The 17,113-nt window shown below is 39.2% G+C and overlaps 1 protein-coding gene across 1 annotated transcript in view; it reads right to left on the bottom strand.

Annotated features, from left to right (window-relative positions):
* Positions 1-17,113, bottom strand: part of grid2 (glutamate receptor, ionotropic, delta 2) — an 834,579-nt gene that overhangs the window by 385,485 nt on the left and 431,981 nt on the right. The window lies entirely within an intron of this gene.

The following is a 17,113-nucleotide window of genomic DNA, read 5'->3' as shown; positions in this document are numbered from 1 at the left end:
GAAATCCCAACAATGGCTTGAGAGAGCTGGTCTGAAGGACAGCACAGAGGCACCAGAAATGACCCAAGGTGTAGGCTGTACAAAGAGGTCCAATCCAGCACATAACTGCAGGGTGTAAGATGCTGCAGGGAAAGCATAGAGCAGCATAACCAAGTGGCGAGAATAGTGTACAGAAACATCTGTGCAGAGTACGGACTGAAAACCCAAAGGTCAAGGTGGGAAACACCTCCAAAGGTAGTGGAGAATGATCGAACCAAGATCCTGTGGGACTTCCAGATACAGACTGACAGAATGGTGATGTTGACTAAACTGGACATTATAGTGGTGGATAAATAACAGACCAAAGCCTTTGTAGTGAACATAAAATATTCATAAATGGTCCTCCTGGTCTTAGGTATATCATTTTTAAAACTCAACGGTGATGAACTGCTTCTGTGGACATTTTGTGGTAGGTTGACAAGACCTCACCCAAACTCACTTGTACAGGGACACAGTAGCAAGGTTAATGCATGAAATAAAATAAATAAATAAAATAGAATAACTAATTGAAATGCACCTGTTGTTATATATGTGATATAAGATCCTCTGTAGATAATAAATCTTGAACTTTTACTGTGACCACTGTGAATGAGGAACAGTAGATTTGAACAGACAAGAGGGTAAGCTGTGCTATTGATCCACAGACCTTATATACATCAAATGTGCTTCCTCTGTCAATAACTGCTAATAGAACTTTTTAAAGGTGCAGTATTGAACATTTTTGGTGCAGGGAAAATATGGCTGCGTGTCTGTACGGAAATATCAGTGCATTACCTGGAAAGTTCCACAGTATGGCATTTCACGTATCAGTCTACAGTTGCGTTCCCTTCACCTTATGTTTAATGCACATTTTGAGGATTTGCATAAGTAACAGGAAGTGCAAACGCCAAATATCGCATTTAGACCCCTTAATTCGCATAAGAGTTTATTCGCTTCAGGTGGAGTTTGATTTAAGCACATAACAGTTTTGGAAGGTGGAGACGCATTTAGTCTTATAAGCTCATGAAGCGAATATAAACCCATGTGACTCTGGGACTTCATACCTGCACCGATCCAGAGTGGACACAGGTGATGAACAAAACCAGAACAATCCCATCATGCTTGTTATTTACCAAAAATCCTTCAGAATAGCACAGCTAAACATTGCTCTGTGCACTAGTACAAAGCTTAAAGTTCAAGATAAAAACAAAAGATGTTGGCAAATTAATAATGTGTCCAGAGACACATACGCACTGTCTAATCTTCATTAGTAAAGTAACTCAGGGAAAGTTTATGGTGGTCCAGCACTGTGGACAAGTAGCCAGACTTCAGCGATTGTCTTTTTCAACATCAGTGCAGTACTTTGGCAAAGAGTGAGGCAACAGGCTTTAGCTTGGTAGTAAAACGTCTATAGTATTATTACAAGTTAAAGAACCTGCTATAGCACAACACAAATATACGCAGCCAACGGCTAAATAACAGGGAAAGTGCCAAACCATCTCAACACTCGTTTGGAGAGGCCAGTGAGCAGGCCGTTACAATAGTCTAACATACTGGAGACAAATGCATGGGTAAGTCTCTTCAAGTCTGGTTTTGACAGTTTACCCAAAGGCAATGTTTTTTAGATGGTAAAAAGCTGCAGATGTTACTGATTTGATGTGGCTGTTGAAGTTCAAGTCTGAGTCCATTGATTTCTAGCCTAATTTGAAGGTTTTAGAGAGAGAGACTGAAGTGACTGTTGACACTTTCTCTATGTTTCTGTGGAGCAAAGACTATGACTTCAGCCTTGTCTGAGTTTAGTTGGAGAAAGTTGTTTTGCATCCACACACTGATCTGTTGGATGTAGTGAAAAAGTGAATCCACTGGTCCATATTTAGTCTTCTAGATAGGACTTCAGTTCAGTGCAGTACCAGAGATGTCCACCCAGTCCTCTAGTCTCTGTAAGAGGATCCCATGATTGACAGTGTCATAGGCAGCACTCATTTGGTTTGAGTGTGAATCCTAGTGTTGTTACTCATGTGGTCATCTCCAGTGCTGCTCTGGACACATGTTTGAGGCCAATTAGTGAAAGGGCCACTGACACTATGACAAACCACTGACACTATGTTTACATGCACAGAGAACTCCAAATGTGCTAAACAACCAAATTCAAATGGTCTGCTCCAAAACCTGTCACACCACATTAGTCCCAGTCTAGAGCAGGTTAAAGAACTGAATAGCTGTGAAAGACGGCTACGAGACGTTCAGGGATGTCTAGTAATTTAGCATTAGCACTAAAACTTTGCAGATATAATTGCTAATAAAAATAGCTATCATATATAATCATAATTTTGGCAGATATAGATAAACTCTCATTTTATCTGTTTAAATTGGACTAGGCCAGTTATCCAGTTTTCCTGGTGCGCATGTAAATGTAGTGATTGTAAGTCTACAAGTACAAAAAGCTTTATATTGACAAAACGAAATTATTCAGTTTTCAATTTTTTGTTATGTATTTTCCCAGGGCTTCACAAAATTGTTGATTTAACCAACAGAAAGTTAGAAAATCAAACAGTGAAACAGTCATTGGTCAATAACACAAATATTAACCAACATACACAGAAAACAAGCATACGGATAACTGTCCCAGAGCGCCCCCTGTTCTTAAACTCACATTCTTGCCAAGAATTAAAAAAAACAAAAAACAGTTGAAAAAAATTGAAATCGACAGAACCCATAGACTATATATATAAATGGACATAGCTAAGCTGATAGGGTGCGCTTCTGACTCTGACTTCAATTCATCTGTCGCCCCTCTCTGTGTAATTGGTACCATCAGACTCATCATTTTGGTCTTAAAATGTCCGTACTGACCCACTCTACATGATCCTGGTATGTTGATTTCGCTATTGTGTCTGTAACTCAAGATATGAACATTAATATCAGACAAATCAGACGGCTTTTTGCCTGAGGTCACTCCCGCTAGCGTTAGCAACAGGTTTGATTGACAGCGTTGCTAAGCGCCCACCCCCTGCTAAACCAGTGGTGCGGACGGGAAGCGACGTTACCTTCAACAGCCTCACTCCAGATTGGCTCTTTGGTTGCTATGATACTTGCAGTTAGATTTCAAAATATGAAACTCGGGTCCAAAATCGCAGCTAAACTTGATGAGCTTCATTTGACTGGAGCTGAACTCTATGGGTGATTGTTACACTGCCCCACACTGTCCCTGAGTTTTCATACAGTCTATGGAAGAACCACAGTGAAGGACGACTAAACCAGGACTGAACCAAGACTAAGCCAGGACTGAATCAGCACTTAACCAGGACTTAACCGGGACAAAACAGGACAGAAACCAAAAAAAAAGGGACCGCTGCAGGCTAGACAGGCACTGAACAAGCTAAACTCACTGCCGGTCCTGCACAGTGAGCATGGGGCTGTGTGTCCATGTGAAAAGTGTGCTCCCTGGTGCAATGAAACAGCCCATCTAACAACTCTGCTTCAACATGACAGGTAAAAGTCACTGGGGTTGCAGGGCTTTAACATCGCCACCGAAATCCATCTGCCCTCCCTGACCGCCTTCCACAAAGCTTCATTTGTGCCCACTCCCTCCTCTGCTTCAGTCAGAGGATCGCTCACAACACGGCTCTGTGGTGCCCGGCAAATCCAATCATTCTATGTCAATAAAAAAGTCACCTCTTCCGACCAAAAAAAAAAAGTTGTTGAGAAGTCCGCAGTGCTGTAAAAGTGATTTGGGAGAGCAGAGGAGCGGCATTGGGGCTGGGATTTGGTTGGCTCTAAACACTCCTGGTTGTAATCGGATCAGTTGCTCTCACATAAATGAAGTGCTGTAGAACTGATACTTTGCAGTGACATTACGCTGAGGGGTTTTGCATGTATGGCTATTGCAGAATGTTCAGTAGTTACCATGGTGACACAATGCATATACTGTATTACAAATGTAGGTTATGCATACAAACTGAAACTAAAGTGAACGTTTTCTTAATGTCAGTGCATAAATTCATCACATCGTTATAAAGAGATGGTGAGTATAATTTTTATAATGAGTCCGCCTAAAAAACACAGTAAAGGGGAGAGCAGACGTTCTGGGGCTCCACGGGGAACCATTGAGTGTAAAATACAGGTTAGCCCAAAGTGTTCTTATAATAACTAATGCCCTCTTTGAATCTTGGGGAGAAGCAGCCTATAATCAGAATGTATAATTAATGGACAGAAATTAACTACTGTAAAAAAAATAAATAAAAAAAAATCATAACTTGATCTAAAATTACAGAAAATTACTTCTGTTTTGTCCTGAGTCAACCCCAAATCCCCTGACTTTAAATTTACCTGCTACAAAATCAATATGGGTTTTTCCAGCTCCCTAATTAATGGAGTAACGCCTACTACAGCTACCACAGTACCAAATATTTCAACTTTTTAATACTATGATTGCGGTCAGGAGGCGCAAATAGAAATCTTGTCTAGAGCCAAAAGAGCCACTGCTGGCACTGAGAAAATAGAAAAACTGATCTTGAAAATGTTATGTGGAGGTCCTCACGCTGCACTGTCTGATGTGGGTAATAAAGAGACATTTGGGCAGATGTTGACAGCCGTGCCTCGTCTTGTGGAATATGAATAATAATTTGAACCGAAGTACCACTGAAATGGCAAAGGCCCCCATCTCAGATTTTGCTTAGGGGCCCCTGAAGGTTAGATCTGGCTTTGACAAGTGCTTATGGTGCTGTTTATGGTGCTGTTTATGGTGCTGTTTAGGTGTTTGATGACAAAAAAGTGAGAGCAACTAACTAAAAACACTGACTATTGCTAGCTAGGTTGTGACTGTAATATTATTTGAGAGGGGCTTGTTAATAACATCACCTGTTTTAGTGCAGTTAATTCAGTTCTTGTGCCAAAACAAAGCTCAAATTAAAGTCTAACTTGAGTCACAGAGCTGCAGACAGAGCTGTGCCTCACTCTCCAAGGAATGTTGACAACATCAGCTGCATAATATCAGTAATTGTGACTAGTCAAATTTTACTAATCGTAATTGTTAACTGGATTAGACAGGCTCATTTGTAACAAAGACAGCGGTAAAAAGTAAATTATGTGTCAATATTTTCCTATCTACCTGTTCAAAATGGTATTTCTCAATGTACAGTAGAAGCCATCACTTGACCTGCCGACCAATCAGAAAATGAATCACTGAAAAGCCAATTAGTAAAATAATGATTAGCTGCAGCCCTGGTTCCCTGGTTGGTTGTAATCTGATCAATTCACCTCACAGAAATAAGGAAGTTTATAGTTTTTGATTAACTTTAAATCACCATCGCTATGCTCCAACTTGAACACTTCCGCTACTGTGAAAAAGCACTACTGATTAATCCTGAATATTAAACAACTACAAAACCGTAAAGTAATTATATTAGACAAAACATTGATCAAAAATGCACATATGTGTCGAGGATTCTGAAGGATAATAAGCTGCATTCATTTCCATTGGTCTGGATGGAAGTGTTGACAATGCTTCTCTGTCTGAAAAAGAAGTTTTAGCACAGAACTGAAGAAGCGACTTGGATGAGAGGAGAAACGTCTTCACTCCTACAACTTTTTTGTCCAGTTGACAGATTTTACTTTTGGCTTTTACAATGGATCAGACCTGGACGACTGAGGGATTACACAGACGAGTTATAACACTGCACATGTGCTCACATGAATCATGATTGTGAATACAACCAATGTGCTTAACAAGAGATAGGAACAAGTTAGATAGGTTTAAAGGTATGCTATGGAACTTTCTGGAGGTAGCAGCACTGCATTAGGAAATACAGTGTTAAAGCCATACCTCGGAACATTCTCTATTGAGATAGATACATTTTATGCCATACTGTGGAAGATTATATCTAAAGGAGCAACATTTCCATGGAAAGGAGCAAGAGGAAGAGGCCATCTGCCTAACCAAATAAGAGGAAGGTTTGTGGAGATGAAAGCATTTAAACAATCACACTGAAAAAAAATAATAATAATAAAAATAAATAAATACATAAATAAATAAAAATAATAATAATAATAAAAACATGCTTCCATTTTGATCTACTGGCTAAAAAGTTACATAGTTTGGTTTTAAATACCCACTTAATTATTTGGCTTTTTCAAAATCAGGGACTCCAGCTTTAAAGGTCCCATATTACCCTACTTTCTGATCTCTGTTATAATGTTGTCACTGCCTCAAAAACATCCTTGGAGTTGTGTTTTGTTTCATTCACACATGTTTAACACACAAACCCTGCATATTTAGGCTGAGTTCTTCTCTCAAACAGAAAACACTCTGTTCCACCTTATGATGTCATGTGGCAATACAGGAAGTGCTCCACTGTGTTTTTACTCTCCATACACCTTCACTAGAATCATTTGGATGATTTCAGCCCTGGAATTGCCCATCTCTACTGAATTAAAGGTAAAAGGTAGTACCACTTGATGACATCACAAGGTAGAACAGAGCATTTTAAGCTTTGGAGATGTAGACAGACTAATAATAAAGGATTACTCAAATACATGTGAATGAAACTAAACACCACTCCAGGTATGTTTTTGAGGCCATGACAACATTATAACATGACTTAAAGCGCACAAGAGTCAGTTTTGTGTAATATAGGCCCTTTAAAGCCTGTGTGTGAAATCTCTTATCTTACCCATCCTGTATTTACATGCTCCAAACACACCGTGCATGAATGTGAAGTGGGCGTTCCTACTTCATAAACTGCTAATTAAAAACTAACCATATAATTACATTTCACAGCCTATTTGTGCTCAAACCAAGTGGAACGCCCTGCTACTACGAGAATTTTCACCACAAACATCAACGCAAAAAAACATCCCCTACCACCAACCCCACATGTAAAGCCTGCACACATACTGATATTTGTTATGGCTTATTTGCGGTATCCGTGGGCACGCTAGCGAAAAAAAATGCTATGCTATTAACCCGATTCTTACATGCCAGGTTTTTGATGACTATAATTAATTTGTGCTTGCGCATGGGTGTGTATACGTAGGGAGAGAAACAGCGTCTTCGCCCGGGTTTTGAAGTGTGCGGTCTGATTACAGTTATCAACTTGGAGCTTTCATTCAGTCTCAAACATTGCATAATGGAAGGAGCCGCGCTAAAGTAGCAAAAAACGTTGTCAAGAGAGGGAGATAATGGTGGATAAAATGTGTCTAAACAAGCACAAAGTAACAGCAAGCAATCAAATATCAAAAGCAGACTTCTTTCTAAGCCTAGTCATTCCAGCTGTTTGATTTGGTGACATTTAAAGTGCATATGACAGTTTTTTTTTGTCCAAATTTTTCTAAATATTACTCTGTTTGGTGGGATAGTACCTGTGGTCAATATTTATTATCAGTGAAATGTCAGTTTGGGGAGAAAAGTACAAAATGTAAAGTAGTTGTTTCAGAGTGTGGTAAAGCCTAAATTTAAGATAATCTGCCTCTGAAGTTTTCCATCTGCTAATTTTTCCATACATGTTATGCTTACCGTATTTTCCAGAGTATAAGTCGCACCTGAGTATAAGTCCCACGTGAGTATAAGTCACACCAGCCAAACAATGCATAATAATGAAGAAAAAACATATATTTCAGATTTCAGAAGTTGCACCTGAGTATAAGTCGCACCTGAGTATAAGTCGCACCTGAGTGTAAGTCCCACCTACCAAAAAAATGCATAATAATGAAGAAAAAAAACCCATATATTTAATTTATAAATTGCATCTGAGTATAAGTCGCCCGGCCAAACTATGAAAAAAAGTGTGACTTCTAGTCCTGAAAATACGGTCAGATTACCAGGACCTGCCTCTGCTCACCCCCAGTCTTACTGCAGCCACCTCCTCTTTTGCTAGTCTGCCATTCCCGCCTTAAATCATGTATTCCTCTCCACCTGCATTTCTTGGATCTGTTTTTGTTTTAAGTTTAACTGAAAGTAGCGACCTGTACCTCTACTTATGTCATTAACACGGAAAATTCAATGCAAAAATACAAGGACAGTTTAACAAAGTTTTCTGGCTGTGTAAACCTCCAGTGAATAAAATAAAGGTGTTGTGGTTTATTTGTCTAATCATAAGTATTGTGTAATTTAGACAGGTTGTGAGCCTTGTTAACATAATGGTTGCTAGGTAACAGTTATGGATTTACCTCTACGTATGTCACATGTGCTGCCCGTGTCCAACCAGGAAGTAAAATGATAAACTTCTCCAAAAAACTTTAGAACTATACTAAAATGGGGAAGATTTTTAGTTAGATTGTAAAAATAATTGTGTTTGGTGTGACTGAAATGAGTCGTCGAGCCTGTCATATGCACTTTAAAACAACAGCATTGCCTGAGGTTGTCACATTCATAATCTCAGACGGTGCGAAGGGGCCCATGTAACCCTTTGAGAAATGTACAGTCTTAAGAGGAGAAAGAATTATCCAAATGATCCACAAATGTTGAACTTTATCATTATTTGCTATGGACTGGCTCTACAAACTTGCAGTATTAATCTCATAACTTTAGATCCTTACAACTGAGAACAATCATGCCTGTGGAGCTGAAAATCTAAATTTTGCATATTTTTGCTAATGAAAGACGTTGAACTTTGTGCCAGTTTTTGTTTCATGTGGATAGACCCAGTAATTACAGAGATATTAGCCATAAACCAAGTCAACAAATCTGCAATCTGACCATTAAACAGTAAGTCCCACCACTTACACCTGTCCTCCAGCTCTGTTTAAACTGTAGGTATTCTACAATGTGACATCGCGTAAACCCAACCTATTGGCACATTTATTAGTTGAAAAACACAATAAAGATATATAAATCTCCTGTCAAATGTTCAAGGTTGCTGACGGCATTATATCATTAGCTATACTGTTATGCCATTGATTTCAGTTCAATGTGACTTCCTATGCATGTGACTTTCTACGGCCTTGTCAGCATTTAAGTTTTTTTTTGTTTGTTTTTTTCTGGAAGACATTCACTAGGCTCCACCCTTTTTCCTTTGACTTAAAACTTCCGAAGTCTAAAGCACTTTTTGTTAGCAGTCGATTTAGCTAAAGTTTGCTTGTAGTGATACGTGTAAAACGCGATTTCCAGTGAAATGTTTTAACAACTTAGTGTTTTTTATAACGTTGTCTTTTTCATTGTCTTGTGGTCATTAGTTACCACATAGCTGATGAGCCTTGAGCGAGCTTTCAAACTTTTATCAATTTTTTTTGTAAGTCTATGGGAAAAATGTAAGGGAAATTTTGACTTCCGGTTAGTCGCTTTTGGGCTCCGTACTATCCCAACCAACATCTTTGTATAAGGCTGATACGACACTCAACATTCCCCGTATGCTGACCCTTTTCTCCTTGACATATCATACATAATGCCGTTCAGGTTTCATGTCAGTACAGGCAGCATCACGCCTTCGCAGTACTCCTCATGCATGTTTAATTGTGTGCTGTGAATGTGTGGAAATGTTATGTCAACCTAATGTCAAGAGCTCCGTGCCCCATATATTTGACTTATGCTGACATTTCCGTGGTATTGGACTTGTCAAACTAATGCCACTTAAGTGCACCGTTTGACAAGGGCTGGATGATGGGTTTGGAGAAAGAGAGGATTTCTTTCTGTTGTTTCGCACATTTACAAAACTAATCCGGTTTGTGTGTTGAGGTTACGGCGGCGAGATTAACCACAATCGAATGGCAATTTGGGCGGACGCAATTAGCGAATCCCAAAGACTGCAGTTTTTTAACTAGCATAGATTCCTCCAAACAAACTAGTCTTATTTATAAAAAAATAAAAATAAAAAAACCCTGCTAACCTTGTGGTCGAAATCTGTTCTCAAATGTCCTTTGTGTATTGAGATTATTTTTTTGGGATTCAGAAAGTATTAAAAAGAGGTAAGAGATATTTACTGGAGAAAAGTATCTGAAGGTGAACTCTATATTTTGTGGTGGAAGGTCTGCCACCTGCAGGTAGAAATAGAAATATTATCTCTTTGCTAAGAAAAAGCGATTCTCAAACTTCACACCATGTACCGCTAAGATAGTATTTGGCTTCCTTATTACCACCAAGTCTAAACCCGTACTATATCAGGGTTAAATTAGCTCTAAACTAGGTCTAGAATGAGATTAAAACAGGTCATCATTTTAGCTCTTTGCAGCAAGTGACTGGAACCACCTACAACAGACTTTAAAGCTTAGTTCATTTTTACCGCTGTTACTTTTACACTTTTACACTTTTATATCTTTAAACTGATTGATGTGAGTACGATGCTGCCTCTTGGCCAGGCCTTCATTGCAAACGAGAAGGTGTTCTCAATTGACTTACCTGGTAAAATACTGAATATATAAAATAAAATAAAAAAAACAAGGTCAAAAACTTGAATAGATGAATAGATTTGACTCTAACTTGAAACAAATACTCAAAGTCACAGAGCCTCATGTGCCACCTGAGGATGGTATGGATTGGAATTAAACTTATCTTTCTCCTTGAGATGGACTGATGCAACGTATAACCTCAGGTGGTTCTAGGAGTGAAAAGCTGAGAACCTGATGAAATCCTTATTGCTGGGTTTAAGATTACATTGCAACATTCTAAAGGTCAATAATATAATATCGGCGGTAACTAAAATGAATATTGTTAAAATGCAGATTTTTGTTGTAATAGGGTCCAGTTACTAACAGAAATGATCATGTTAAATATTTAAGACCATACCTTTTGCATAGTTGATAAGAAAGTACAGTTTATAGCAAAAGACAAAATTAAATCTGTCAACTGGACAAATCGTTGTAGGAGTGAAGACGTTTCGCTGCTCATCCAAGTCACTTTCTCAGTTCTGGTCAGATTGCTGGTGGACACTGAAGGGAGGGGCTAACTACACTGAAACTGTAAACAGCTATTGTCTCCAGTTTCAGCCTTAACAATCCTATTCAACCTGTAATTCCCCCCTATTGTTCTCTTTGTTTCCTGTTTGCTTTGGGTCTGAGGATAGAGTTGCAGATCGGTGAGAGGTTATGTCTCAGGCCTCCATTCCTGTTTAAGGAAGGATTGTCTTTCCTAACAAAAAAATGCTTCTTTAACTCCCCTCTCAAACCATTTCTTTTCTTTGGCTAAGATCGGAACTTCACCATCTTCAAAGGAGTGGTTAGCGGCTTCGAGATGGAGATGTACGGCAGACTGGGATCCAAAGGAGCTCTCACGCCGGTGTTGGTCCACAAGAAGCGGCTTGGATTAGCTGCGAAACATCTTCACTCCCTCAACGATTTGTAGATGTGACAGATTTAATTTCGTCTTTTGCTATGGATGAGACCTGGATGACTGAGGGATGACACAGACAAAGTACAGTTTAATTAATTGTGCATTGAACATCTGTTTCTTGGCCCGGTCTGGCAGTATGACATCATCACACACTACACTCTGAAAACCACTGATACTGGAATCTGTTGTTCTCAATCACACATTATAGGAGGCCTTCGGGATATTGGCTCTTCTAAATGTGTTTGGACTCTGCAGTGTAAAAGCTGATAGAAATGAGCCTGTTTCCTGTTATAATGGAGCCGTTCATCGGACACGCCGCCCGCTGAGGTGATCTGGCCAGTCGTGCACCAGGCAGTTGTATTTTTCCATTATTTGGTGCGAAGCTGTTTTGCTGACCTCATTTTCACCTGGGCTGACAAAGTGGCAGCGAACGCTAAAGTCTTAAATGGAAAAGCAAAAACGCCACAGTAAAAAGTGAGAAATTCTCCACCTAGAAGAGGAGAGCGATTTTTGATTTATTTATTTGTAGTTTTTGTGCATTATTGTTTAAGGGCAAATGCCAAAAATATGAACACGTGATTTCTTAAAGTCAGATCACAATTCATGCACAGTTTAAATTCCCTTTAAGAGGTAACAAAAGCCGGATGCTTCTTTAGAAAGTTAACACAGAGGCTGACAAACACGGAGTGGGTGGGAAAAGTGGCTGTGTTTGAGTTCCATTAAAGCCCCACCTTTTTAGCTAAACTGTGGGCTCACATCTCTACAAACCTGACTCTAATCTGGCATGAAGCAGGGTCTCCTCTGCTTGTTTCCATGGAAATGATGTTCCTATTGCTATAGTATTACAAAAGTATAGCATAAAACTTACACGTATAACTCCATGAAGAATGGTATGAACTATGGATTTAACTTTCTATTTCTACCTCCAGAAAATTACACAGTGTTTCTTTAAACAGAGAGACACTTAACGACAATATGACAATATGATATTACCAAAACATTATATGTAAGTACAGAGATTAGATCATAATTCACAGACAGATAAACAGACAGACAGATAGAGAGATAGATAGATAGATAGATAGACAGAGGTAGGTAGATAGGTAGGTAGGCTGATAGGTAGGTAGGTCGGTTCATGGATAGATAGGTCAGTCGGTAGGTAAATAGACAGACAGACAGACAGATAGACAGATAGACAGATAGATAGATAGATAGATAGATAGATAGAAAGGTAGGGCGATAGGTAGGTAGAATGATAGATAGGTAGGATGATAGATAGGTAGGTAGGTCGGTTGGTAGGTAGGTCAGTCGGTTGATCGATAGACAGGTCGGTCGGTAGGTAGATCGGTAGATATACAGATGCTAGACAGACAGACAGACAGACAGACAGACAGATAGACAGATAGACAGATAGACAGATAGACAGACAGATAGATAGATAGATGCTTTATTAATCCCCAAAAGGAAAACTACAATGCCTTGGTAGAAACAGCGTTATGGACTCTGCCACAGACCCACTGTAACATCAACACACAAAGATGCAGCATGTAAACACCACAGCTTCAGACAAAGTGCTTGTTATAAAAATGCACAGCGGCCGGTATAAAAGGTATAAAAGAGTTTTTGAGACGCTCAGTAGAACAACATTCACTCATTGAAGGAGTTTTTGAGTTCATTTAGAACACTGTGGAGAAGATGGTCTGTAAGAGAAAAAAAACAAACAAAAAACTGTCTGAAGTTTGCCCCTCATACTTTTGTCCATTACAATGTCCAGGCTCAGACCCACCACTGCACCAGCCTTTATAATCAGCTTGTTTACTGAGAACCGTCTGAACTGATTCACTCTGAGATGCACTCCGTAGTTTCGACTATTTGAATAGACTGCCCTTTGACGACCACTGGAGAGACAGCTTGGTTTTTCTTTCCAAAATGAATAATTAGTTCCTGTGTCTTGCATTCATTAAGCTGTAAAAGTTACGAAGGAGCTATTTATTTATTTTCTGTATTTATTTGGATAAGAAACCCCTTGAGATCGGCCATCTTGTTTTCATTCCTGTAGTAAAGTCTTTTTGGCCAAGTTAACTCTTTGAATTAACACAATTTATAATCGTGGACACAGTGGAAAAAAGTAAACTTCACCATGAACTTTAATATGTCCTCTAACTTTAATTACACCTGAAGGTTGATGGTTGCTATGACAACACAGAATGAAAAATGCATGAATGAAACTATTTGAGGCTATCGATGGGTTTTGGAGTGATGAATCATTCGCATTAGTAATTAACAATCCAAAACAAAATATCCTATCCGTTTAATGGTAAAAAGTACTCAAAATGGTGCCTATGAACAGAAAGTATGAATCCATGTATATGACACATAAAGTATAAGTTTACTTTTTTACAACTGGATGGAATTATTATGCACTTCCTATCTATGAATTTAAAGGGACAGTTACCATGGAAAATAAGAATCCGAAGCAAAATATTGAATCTTTTGAAAGAGGAAAAGTACTCAAAATGGCGTCTATAAACGAGAAGCTGAAACCAATGAACGCAGCAAATGACGAATATAAATACATGCAGTAAATAAATGCATGACACATTGCAGAATTCAGCTGGACAGAATTACAATGCTGCTTCTACACACCAAAGTAAGATCCATAAGATATTAGATTAGCAGCAATCAAGGCCTTCCACATGGGGTAAAATGAATGGCAATATAATTAAGTGCTTGAGTCTGAAGCAGTGGACCGTACCATGACACCACGCAGAGGGGTGTCAAAGCCCTCTGTGGTTCAGCCCAACAACTAATCGTTTAAATCACCACCATTACTGTTTGTTTAATTAGCTTGTCTGATTTAACTGCGGTCACACGCTAACGAACAAAGTCTATAAAGGTTGAGTGCATGGGAGTAGGGTGGAATATTGGGAAAAAGCTAATTTCTCAGACTCTGTGTCGGATTAACAACTTCGATATGAAGACATGTTGCCTGAATGAAACGCCCAGATTTCAGCGGTTCGTGAGTCAGTGTGCATGAAGTCTTGAACTGGAATCGCTATACATTTAATAAGACTCTATACACCTTAAAGGGCCCATATTACACTATGTTAATGTTGTTTCCTCACAAAAAACCCATCTGGAGTTCTGTTTAACACATGTTTAACACACAAATCCTCCATATTTAGGCTGAGCTCTTCTCTCAAACTAAAAACACTCCATGTTTCCCCTTGTGATGTCATGTGGGAATACAGGAAGTTCTTCACTGTGTTTTTAAACTCCATACACCTTCACTACAATCATTTGAGCTCTGGAATTGCCAATCTCCACTGAGCAAAAGGTAAAAGCTGGTTACTGACATGAAAACTACCACTTCATGACATCACAAGGTGGAACAGAGCATTTTGAGCTTTGGAGATGTAGATTGACTAATAATAAATGAAATAAAACACAAATCCAGGTATGTTTTTGAGTCGGTAACAATGTTATAACATGGCTTAAAGTTCACAAGAGTCCATTCTGTGTCATTTAGGAGCAAATGCACTTTCCTTATAGCCGGAAAGTTTTTGAACTGGTGAAGACTGCTGGAGATGCTGTAGTTTTCCATTTTCATCCTTTCACCTTTTTTTTTTTTTTTTTTTAATGTGGCCAGACTCTGACCCAGACTCAGTCCCTGATTGGCTAATCCACCCGTCAATCACGCCCATCTGAAAACGAGGAAACGATAACCAGAGTCCTGTCTTTGTAAAGTATTGAAAAAGTGTGTATTCTGGATCACAAGCCTTTTTAGACCAGGTTTACTCTTCAAGTTCACCTGAAATAGTCCCGTTATACACCTGGTTTAGATCTGGTAATATTCAAAAAGCCAAATATTTTCTTGGCTGATTCTCCTTGTATCATCAAGTGACACCCTGCAAAGATGCTGACAGTAAAGATCGACCTGCTAGATGTTCAACCTCACTTTAAAACGACTGAAAGATTTAAAGTTCCTCAGAAACCAACCGAAATTCTAACTCTGCTTCGACGATTTGACATAATGCTTCCTCCGCCTTTTCTTGGCCCTCCTCCCTCCCAGTACACACGCACACACATGTACGCTGTCACTGTCAACAAAAGCCACCAAACCGCAACTTGACAAGCTCTGACCCTGCTCGCTATCTCACCCCGTACAACATTACTCTATTGATCAGCCTTCCGCTTTTCAATGAGAAGCGAGGAGTCATAGCATTTTTTTTTTGTCCGTTCAGCAAGAGGTTTCACCGATATCTTCACAAGCTCCGTTACGTTCCCCATTCAGCTGACATATAATGCGATTCCGGGACAGCGAAGGTCTTCCATGGCAAAGGCAAAGGGTAAGAAGGCCAACACGCAGACATCTATCAAGCCATGGTGTGTAGTCCATGAGCAAACCGAGTTGTTTCATTTCATCGATCCACTTTTTGATCTAAACGTTGCCAACTAACTCCACGGAGAATGGACTTTACAGCGAATACACACACACACTCGCGCCCGCACTGCCGATATGGCGCTATTCAACCTGGCATTTAGATTTAGATCAATGGCTGGAACAAATGGAATAAGCGGTCTTGATAGGGCTAAAGTAAACAATGGGCAGTGAGCAGGAGGAGAACACATTCTTATTGATTTAGTGACTGCTTTTTCGCTTTGGTGCAAGAACTGTACATGAGCTGAAGTGAGTTTGATTCAAAATGTTAGTTTATGTAGTTTTGACATGTTGTAATCTAACTTGTCCATAGTTCTCACAAACCCTTTGAGAATATCCACTGGCATTTTAGGCATGTATACAATATTAACGGGACTGTTTCCATCCTAACGCTAATTATGGCTTTTCTGCGTTGGTGGTAGATAAAAAAAACATTATTATTAGATGCAAACAGCGTGCTACTTTTACAATACACTCTTAGCAGGAAAACATAAAATGCAATGATTTACAAATAGCTCAGATTAGCGCTTCTGTCAGACCAAAGCTGGCACATTATAAGACAGTAACGTAAATAGCATCTAGTGATAACATACACTGCTTAGCCAAAAATAAAAAATAAAAAAAAAAAAAAAGTCGCCACCTGGATTTAACTAAGCAAATAAGTACGAGCCTCCTCCAGTTGGTCAGGTCTAGCTTCAGCAACAGTGTGAGATCAGCAGACACCTGAATATACTGAATGACCAGGTTATTCCATCAATGGATTTTTTCTTCCCTGATGGAACGGGCATATTCCAAGATGACAATGCCAGGATTCATCAGGCTCAAATTGTGAAAGAGTGGATCAGGAGCATGAGACGTCATTTTCACACATGGATTGAGTCCAGACCTTAACCCCATTGAGAATCTTTGGGATGTGCTGGAGAAGCTTTGTGCAGCGTCAGACTCTACCATCATCAATGCAACATCTTGGTGAAAAATTAATGCAACGCTGGATGGAAATAAATCTTGTGACATTGCAGAAGCAAAATCAAAATGTGTGCCGTAATCAAAGCTAAAGGCGATCCAACAAAATATTAGAGTGTGTGACCTTTTGTTTTTTTTTTTTTTTGGCCAGGCTGTGTGTGAGAATGCAAGAGGGCCATGTCAGCTTCAAGTTTAGGTTTAAAGGTTAGGTACATAGGTGCACTTACAGATCAGATCTGTGGAGAGAGGACTTCGCTCACAGTGAGAATACATGTTATCAAAGCAATAAAAACATCTGTAATTGAACAGATGCAAGACATACACTTTTTTTTTAATTTCCAACACAAAGCAATAACATCTTTATGGAGACAGGCAGCAGATGAAGTTACATAGCTGATAATCCGTTTTTTTTCCCTGATAGAATGTTGAAA

The sequence above is a fragment of the Periophthalmus magnuspinnatus genome, chromosome 9, assembly GCF_009829125.3.
Source record: "Periophthalmus magnuspinnatus isolate fPerMag1 chromosome 9, fPerMag1.2.pri, whole genome shotgun sequence".
Taxonomy (NCBI): Eukaryota; Metazoa; Chordata; class Actinopteri; order Gobiiformes; family Gobiidae; genus Periophthalmus; species Periophthalmus magnuspinnatus.
This window is presented reverse-complemented; position numbering and strand designations above follow the sequence as displayed.